Here is a 9842-nt window from a genome sequence, read left to right as displayed (position 1 = left end):
ATCGAAGATAGATTACAATATTAGAATGTTTATTTTTTCATAATTGTTTAAAATATATTTTGAGTGTGTGTGCGGACTTGCTTAAAATACATTTTTTTTATTTACGTAGTCGTATAAATATTTAGCGTTTTATATATTTTCATTTGCATTAAACGTTTCGTTGATCGCGTTTTGATACAAACTGCCTCCTCAAGATTTCATTCAGTTAAAGGAAGCTCCTTCTACACAGCTAAAGGATCATGACGTGTGTGAACAAAATATGTAATATATATACATATATATATATATATATATATATATTCAATCGTGTGGTAGCGAATTTGTGTGCATTTATGTAATTTACCACCACGTTCTTGGATGCGAGCTCAGAGCTCATATGTGGCCCAATCTATGGGTAATGTTGTGACCTTACACACACACACACACACACACACACACACACACACACACACACACACACAACTCCTTGCCCACTATGGTTGGGATGTCGCCTCAAAGTACAGCGATGCCGATTTTTTCTCCACCTTCAGCGGGACTCGAACTCGGATCGCTGAATTAGAAGTAAGGAACAGTACCACTACACCGTCGAGCCGTGTGTATGTGTGCGCGCGTGTGTGAATCTGATTGAACTTGTACGACACTAAGATATGTGTATGTTTAAGACAGATTGAACATTTTAGAAGCTCCACCAAGGGATTCGAACCCTGACCTGTGAGTGCATAATCACGCGCAGGTCAGGGTTCGAATCCCTTGGCAGAGCTTCTAAAACGTTCACACTAAGATATAGTTATCCCGCCTCCTATCATAATTTTTCTCGTATAATACACATCACTGCTTGATGCGATCAGAAGGTTCCTGGGCTAAACCTTAAAGATAATAATGAATGAATAAACAAATAAATAGATAAATAAAAGAAATGTTATATCATTTCCAGCACTTCCACGGCTGCTGGAGCGATTCCTGGAATTCCAGTTCCATAAGCTCTCCAAATTCGCACTGAATCTTTTCCGCGGTGTCGCAACGGCAAATCCTTCAGCTTGATCTTCATCTTGGGGGAAGAGGAAGAAGCCACAGGAGTGGATGGGATGTTAGGGAGGGATGGTCGAGTAGGTGTGGAGCCAACACGACCAACAACAACGCATCACGAACGGGAGCATTGTCATGTTGAAGCTCCCAGTTGCCATCGCCCAAGAGGTCTGGTCGCGTATGGCAACTTGGAAACAATTCATAGTTTGCAACTCAAAGAATGTCGGAAAGAAGAAGAAGAAAAGGATGGTTTTGGTCGTGGTCTTCGTCTGCCTCGCTTTCTTCGGTCTTCCAGATCGTGGCTCGTCAACGGGGAAAAAGACTGATGTTTGGTCTCCCGGTCGTGGCCGAAGACCCGATACTCGTCAGCGATGATCAACTTCGACATGAAGATTAGGTCCACCCGAGACTGTTGATGAAGACCCTCTCAGACTTCTGCAGGGACTAAGAGTGAGTCTGGACTGAAGACCTTCTCAGACTTCTGCAGGGATCAGGAGTGAGTCTGGAAACGGACTTGACATCTACGTTGTCCAGGATCACTCTGGACCTGAGCATTACCTAAGCTGATCCAAGTAACCCGTAGAAGAATTCAGCAACTCCATTGGTAATGATCGATGAATCGGACGCACAGTTCGTGTAGTTTCTTCGACGATTTCAGATGTTGTGATCACTGGAGGATGCCCTGAAGCCACACAGCTTCTTCTAGTGACGTTCAGTTTCTGTACCACTCAAAAATCGTCGTTGGGTAGCATTTCAGGAGTCTGCGTTGCCGATGTCTAAAGCCTTAGAGATATTTTGGTGTTCACTCAGGTCAAGTCTAAGGCACATGCTGAAAACGCAGCTGTGCACTTAGACACAGATTCATGTGTTGCACACGATCTAGTGTTGACAAAGTGACGTTATGTGGTATACTGAATCACAGCCGACATTGCTTCTTCCTCCGAATACGCGCGATTGGCAATATATTGTTCTCTTTCTGGTGCCTGGTTGGCTGGGCACTTTTTTTATCGCATCTTTTATTACAAAGACAGATTGACTCATTTTTCGCTTCTTCACGCTCATGTTTGCATGTCATTTGAATATATGGCTTACTTTATGTGTACACACACGCCCGTATATCATGTGTGTATGTAATCATGCACACACACACACACATGGCGACAGGAGGGGCTAGAAGACACGCTACGAGTATATTGAGAAGTGGAGGAGGAGGGAAGGGAGAGGTGGAGCATCCCGATACTTGATACTCTAAAATCGCTCAGGTGTGTAACCCCAGATGGCAGGAGATGGGGTGCGCGCGCACATACTCACACAGATACACACAAACGAGCACACGCGCGCGCGCGCACACACACACACACACACACACACACACACACACACACACACACACAGTGATCAAGTTTGCACAGGGAACAAGCGAACGAAAATAAAAACCATGATTATGTAGTATCCCTCTCTGTTTGTGTGTTTGTGCATGTGTGATTCACCATAGTCTTGAATCACGTCTTGGACTCGTGATCGACAGCTATTTCCCTCCTGGAAGAGAGCTCAGAGCTCATATATGGCCGATCTATGGGTAATACTGTCACCTTACACACCCAACTCCCCAACTACGAGAGTTGGAGTAACAACCCGCAGCGCAGCGATACTGAAATTATTTAAGCCCTGGGCGGGATTCAAACCCTGACCGCCGTAGTGGCAGGCGGGAACTACAACCACTGCGCCACAAGGTGTGTGTGTGTGTGTGTGTCCTTCCTCTGGAAACCTGGAAAGATAGACAGAAAGAAGTGAAAATATTTATGGAAATGATAAAGAGCAAACAGTATACCATGAAGTGTCTCCGTGCGAAAACGATTTTTGGACGTTTCAGGGGCTTCAGAGATGGCTCGTTTCAGGACTAAACATGTAACGAAAACTGAAAGTAATTCGATAAACAGGTATCACAAAAAGAATGAAAAGCTGTGAGGGTGAGGATACTTTAAAGTTACTGCGCGTCTTGATGCGGCCCGAGGGAATTTCACTTGGTCTTCTCTATTTTTATTCATTTATATATTTATCTGTTATCATTATTATTATTATTATTCATTTATCTTATTTTATATATTTATTTACTTTATTATTTTTTCGTGAGAGAACGAAGAGGTAGGGTCGACATGTAAATGAATCGACCGGCCCTGCTGTGGATGTGCTGTGTCTTGCTGCATTGCTTCTGACCCAGGGCTGTTGGCCGGATACAGGGATGACCCGTCATCCAAGAGGAGCTAAGATGGGAAGTAAACAATGGGAAGAAGGACTTGATATATAGACAAATATATAGATAGTGAACGAATGTGATTAAACTAGATAGGAAGTGAACGCGCGCGCACACACACACACACATACATACACACGCTCACTCCACACGTGATCAGGGACTGCAATCTGTGTGATTGTCTAATTGTATTTACATAATTGTAGTGTGCAGGAAAGGAGCAACGCTCGTGGGGTTCCGTGTCTTTTTCCTTAAGTTAGTAATGCAAACTTCAAATTCATGGGTTATATTCTTATTTTCCATTACCATACTTTGATTTGATATATATATTTTTCCAACGTGTGTGTGTGTGTGTATGTATGTGTTTTTGCGAGTTTTTGTGTTGTATGTTTGTGTATGTGTGTATGTACGTGTATGAGTATGTATATTTTTGTGAGTGTTTGTATTTGTATGTTTATGTGTGTGTGAGTGCGGTATGTGTGTGTGTGTGTACGTATTTGTGTGTGTATGTGTTTGTGTGCGTGTGTACGTATTATGTATATCAACACACACACAGACGCACACGCTCCCACGTCAAAAAATAGATTTGTAAATATTCCTATATGTGTACGTTCGTATATATACATACCTATGCAGGCATGGGTGTAAGAGTATATATGCATAATATACAAATGTAAATATGCAATCCAGAATTGACGTAGACTGAAATCTACACCAGACAAAGGGATTAAAAGGTCATGAAAGGAGAGAGAGAGAGAGAGAGAAAGAGAGAGAGAGAGAGAGAGAGAGAGAGAGAGAGAGAACCATATTTGGGCTGAGACGGGGTAAGAATGAATGACGATTTTTATTATAAATATAGGATGTGTACATTGTGTGTGCATATCCGTTAGTTTTATCTACACACACACACACACAAAATTAACGAAACAATAGTGTGTGGAAAAACCATACACGAATTTAAGAACAATTTAGATACTGCGAGATACAGAGACGGGACACCACGAACGTAGCTCCCCTTTCCGTGAGATACGTAATTAAACACACACACACACACACACACACACACACACACACACACACACACACACGGCACCCGAGTGCACACACAAACACACACACGGCACCCGAGTGTACACACAAACACACACACCATCCACATCTTTTTGTAATTTTCAAAGATACTCCCATCTTATCTATCGTACAGCGGGCAACCCCCCTTACCCCGTCCTTGCGTCACGTGGATTGGGTTGAGCACTAACGACTTCTCCCCCAATGTCGCTGTGGTTCGTGTGCAAGGGGGGGGTAGCCGACCACGAGCTGCTCCGTTGGTTGCGTGTGCAACGTTGATTCGACCGTGTGGGACGTAGGTAGGGCAAGAGTTCTAAACAGTAAACAATACACTGGCAACCCCTCCCCCATACCCTCACCCACCCCCTCCTTCACCCTCCACCCTTCATCACCCTCCATCACCCTTTCCCTCCCCGGTTGAACAAGGGAATTTGATACGTGTATCAATTTTGTTTGGATCTATATATTTTTTCAATATCTTTTCGTAGTATTTGATGTCGTTTCGATTAATTACATTGACTGACGGTAGACTTAACAAAATCCATAAAGGGTGGGATGTGTTGTGGAGGGTTTTTTTCAACCAACACTCCATTCGTTACCGATAGAGGTTGGTGGGGGGTGGAGACGGAGGTCCCACGAAATTGAATAAAATCGCCTGGCGACAGCCAGAATAAAATGATAAAAGTATCACTCGGTACGTAAGGGGGTCGGGGATAACTGGGATTCATACTTAATGATTAAAATCATTTGCCGGCAACAAGGATAACATTAAACGTACCACCCAGGACGGAAGGCATGAAGCTGAAGATTTGTGTATTTGTATAATAAAATAAGAAATACTAATGGGCATATTCTAATTCGAGTTTCGCCTGATGCCTGAATCAGACAAAGCACACTGAAATGTATGAAAATAATTCTTATTTCGACCTCTAGTACACTCAAGGCATGGCTGTACTCATATTCTTATTAAATACAAGTATATGTACTCATGTCTACGTTACGTACATGTACATCCGTTAGTACATGTACTTTCCCACAAGCGAGAAAGGTATTCCTGAAGATGTGATGATGGCAACGAAACGTTAAACTCATCCGAACGGGGATAAAGTCGTGATTGACAAACAAAATGCAGAGAGACAAAACTTCAACAAATACCGAAGCTTCATTTCTGCAACAATTATAAAGATGGCGAAGATGAGGAGGCTACTACGCCAGGAGACGCTGAGTAGCTGCGGCCGAAGCCGTCACCTCTGCCCTATCAATCACTGATGGGAATCGGGGAGGTGTACGGGATTCGAACCCACGACAAAGCGAATGCGAGATCAGCACGCTTTCGATGACGTCACCAATGTACAATAGTTAGGCAGTTCGAACAACGACGCGACCAGTTGCATGAAACCGGTTGCAAGGGATGCCTACACTCCCTGAAAGCAGTATTCCCTGTATGTTTGCCTACTAGCAGTCGGGTACCAGCATTTCTAAAATAGCAAATTAAGGAAATTTGTGTTCGTGTCCATACAGTACAGGGAATACTGCTTTCCACAGAGTGGAGAGATCCCTTGCGATCGGTTTCATGCGACTGGTTGCATCGGTATGTGAGATGCCTTATATAACAGATGAATAAAACGATAATAAAAGACTGAGGTGTCGTTGACCAGCGATTCTGTCCACATTAGCAGAGCTGGACGCGTTCCTTGATTTTGGGAATAGCGATTCTAATTTTTTTTCGCTCGGTGCGTTCTTGCGTTCCTGCATTAGCGCTCCCAAACTGTTAAAGTGTCCCTCAAAGAATTAGTGCGTTCCTAAAAAATATATATATATATATATAATAATAATAATAGTAAAATGATAAATAAAAACACTGCGTTCCTCAAAAACACTACTGTGCGTAAGAACGGAGGAACGCTATTCCAGGAACGCACTGACAGCTGCCTGAGGAACGCTAACGCACTACCCAGAACCGAGGAACGCGCCCAGCTCTGCATATCGGAGCATTGTACCCTCTGCATTTGTTGTCATATTGAACGGAATTTATTTTTATTCGTTGTATTTATTCCCGCGTTTGGAGTTATTCATAGTGGAACCAGCAATACTGGGAGGCTCCGGAACTCGCTTCCTCTTGACGTTTCTCCGATTGAACGTTTTGAATTAATTAATATATTAAGTTCCAAGGTACTTTCCTTGTTCCTTTTTTCGTATTTTCCTTACGCAAAAAGTCAGGGCAAAAATAATAATAATGAAAATGATATTGATAATAATAATGATAATAATAATAATAATAGATTACAATTTCCACTGCTAGAAGTCTCTGACACCATAAGTTCATTGAGCTGACGTCATTGGCAAAATAGACGTCACAGGCAAGTTTGAAGTCACAGATTAACCTGAGGTCAACTGGAACTTGCCTCGACGTCGCAAAGAACTAGACGTCGTCTCTAGATCGTGACGTCAGCAAGAGGTATTTACATTATCGTCATACTGTTATGACGTCACAGTTAATTGCTCTGATGGCATCATTGATGTCGTTAGACTCTTGACGTCAACAGATGGCTCAGACGATCCCACAATGTGATCAATTTCGACATAGTGTACTGTAGTGATGACGTTATAATGAGAGTAGTGATGTCACTATTGTGACGTCATAAAAATTACGTCGATTCGGGAGCCGTCAAGGCGAAAGAGGTAGCGCATGTCTGTGTGTGTGTATGTGTATGTGTGTGTGTGTGTGTGTGTGCGCGCGTATGTGTATGTGCGTGCGTGTGTGTGTGCGCGCGCGCGTGTTTGTGTTTGTGTGTGTGTGTGCGCGCGCGTGTGTATGTGTGTGTGTGTGTGTGCGCGCGCGTGTGTATGTGTGCGTGTGTGATGTGTGTGTGTGTATGTGTGTGTGTGTGCGTGCGTGTGTGTGTGTGTGTGTATGTGTGTGATCCCCCATGGTCTTGGATCACGTGTTGGACTTGTGATCGACAACTGTTTCCCTCCCGGAAGAGATCTCAGAGCTCGTATATGATCGATCTATGGGTAATTCTGTGACCTTACACACACACACAACCACAACTCCCCGCCCACGAGAGTTGGAGTAGCAACTCGCAGCGCAGTGATACTGAAATTATTTCAGCCCTGGGCGGGATTCGAACCCTGACCGCCGTAGTGGCAGCCGGGAACTTTAACCACTGCTCCACGAGGTGTGTGTGTGTGTGTGTGTGTGTGTGTGTGTGTGTAGCCACCGTTCTGCCTCGAGCAGTCTACCTTCCATTCCCTCCTCTATCTCTCTCTTGTCCGCTCTTCGTGTTTGTTTATAATGAATAGCTAAACAACTCCGATCTCTCCTCCCGACCTAACTCCCTCTATGTTGACTTTTAAGGCTTTGCTTTCCTCTCTTTTTTTCCTCCCCTCTCTCTCTCTCTCTCTCTCTCTCTCTCTCTCTCTCTATATATATATATATATATATATATATATATATAATATACATATGTTTTTATGTGTATGTCTTCAACATACACAACATGTATATATATATATATATATATATGTATATATACATGTATATAATGTGTGTGTGTGTATGTGTGTGTATATATAAATATATATATATATATATATATATATATATATATATTACATGCATATATACATACATTCACACAAATCTGTATTACGTGTCAACTCAATGTGTATCTGGCTATTCATATTTTTTTCCTTTTTTACGACAAGTTTTGTCCATTGTAAATGCATTTGGACAAACGAGAGAGAGGAAGAGGGAGAGGGTTAGAGAGAGAGATTTCACGCGTGTATTAGCACATAATTATCCTAATTTGTCCTCCATGTGTTTAGCACCCCTTGCCCCCACCCCCCCACATATGTGAGCCGGGAGTGTGCCGTGGGCTGCGTGCCATTCCCCCGGGGGGAGGGGGGAGAAGCCTAACTGTAACAAATTGCCCCCCTCCCCCCCACCGTCACAATGCCACACAATTTCACAGTCCAGACAGAGAGGCAAGCATAGTCTGCCCTGCGCTTGCTAGGTTCAATTTATTTTCATTTTTCTTTTTCTTTTTTATGTTTGTTTTTGTTTAATTTTTTTTTTTTTTTACTCGGTTTTATTTTTGTATTTTTATTTTTATTATTTATTTATTTATTTATTTATTTTTGTGTCAAGAAGGTTTGGAACCGAATAAACCGACAAACGATAGAAACAGGCGCGCCCGCGCGCACACACACACACACACACACACACACACACACACACACACACACACACATGCACGCGCGCGGCTCGACGGCGCAGTGGTATTGTTCGCAACCGATACTACAGCGGTCCGAGTTCGAATCCCACCCAGGGATTGTGAGGTCACAGCATTACCCATAGATCGGTCATGTATGAGCTCTGAGCTCTCATCCGGGAGGGAAATAGCTGTCGATCATGAGTCCAACACGTGATCAAAGACCGTGGTGAATCCCACACACGCAGAGAGAGAGAGAGAGAGAGAGCGACGGCGACGACCTGGTCTGAGGCGCGAGGCCCTGACATACGGAACTCCCCGAGCGCAGTGACTGAGCGGGGGGTGGTAGAGGGGGAGTGCATTCATTAGTCTGAAGTGAGGGTCGCGGCCAACTCAGAGCTCCTTCAGACACAGGTACGCCATTTCTTCTACATCGAGGAGTCACTCAACTCTCACTCCCACCTACACCATTCCCATTCTCGCTCTCACTCGCCCCTACTGACCCGTCACCCTTGCACTCCCACTCTTCCCACACTCCTACTTTCACTCCCACCCCTCCCACATTCACTCTCACTCCCACTCCTACCACACTCCCACCCCTCCAACATTAACTCTCACTCCTCCCACACTCCCACTTTCACTCCCACCCTCCCACGCTCACTCTCATTCCCACCCCTCCCATTCCCACACTCACTCTCGCTCCCACCCTCCCACACTCACCATCACTCCCACACTCCCACTCGCATTCTCACTCCTACACTCCCACGCTCACTCTCCTACCCTCCCACACTCACTCTCACTCCCACCCTCCCACACTCACTCCCACGCTCACTCTCATTCCCACCCTCCCACATTCATTTTCACTCCCACTCCCACCCCTCCTACGCTCACTCTCACTCCCATCCCCCACACTCACTATCATTCCCACCCATCCCACACTCCCACTTACTCCCACCCCTTCCACGTTCACTCCCACCCTTCCCAATTTCACGTTCATTCTCACCCTTCCCAATCTCAGTTTCACTCCCACCCTTCTCACGCTCACTCCCACCCGTCCCAATCTCATTTTCACTCCCACTTCTTCCACGCTCACTCACTCCCACCCACACTCAATTTTATTCCCATTTACTCTTTCATACTCACTCTCTCACTCCCACTCCTCCCACTCTCACTCCCATCCTCCCCGTTACAAATCCCTCGCCCCCGTGCGCCCACCTCTCCTACATCGTACTCCCTCCCACCTCACTCCCACACGCCCACGGGCCGAGAGTCCCAAT

The sequence above is a fragment of the Oratosquilla oratoria genome, chromosome 2 (genome assembly GCF_046742065.1).
Source record: "Oratosquilla oratoria isolate Oo_2021 chromosome 2, ASM4674206v1, whole genome shotgun sequence".
Taxonomy (NCBI): Eukaryota; Metazoa; Arthropoda; class Malacostraca; order Stomatopoda; family Squillidae; genus Oratosquilla; species Oratosquilla oratoria.
Note: the sequence above shows the minus strand (reverse complement) of the source record.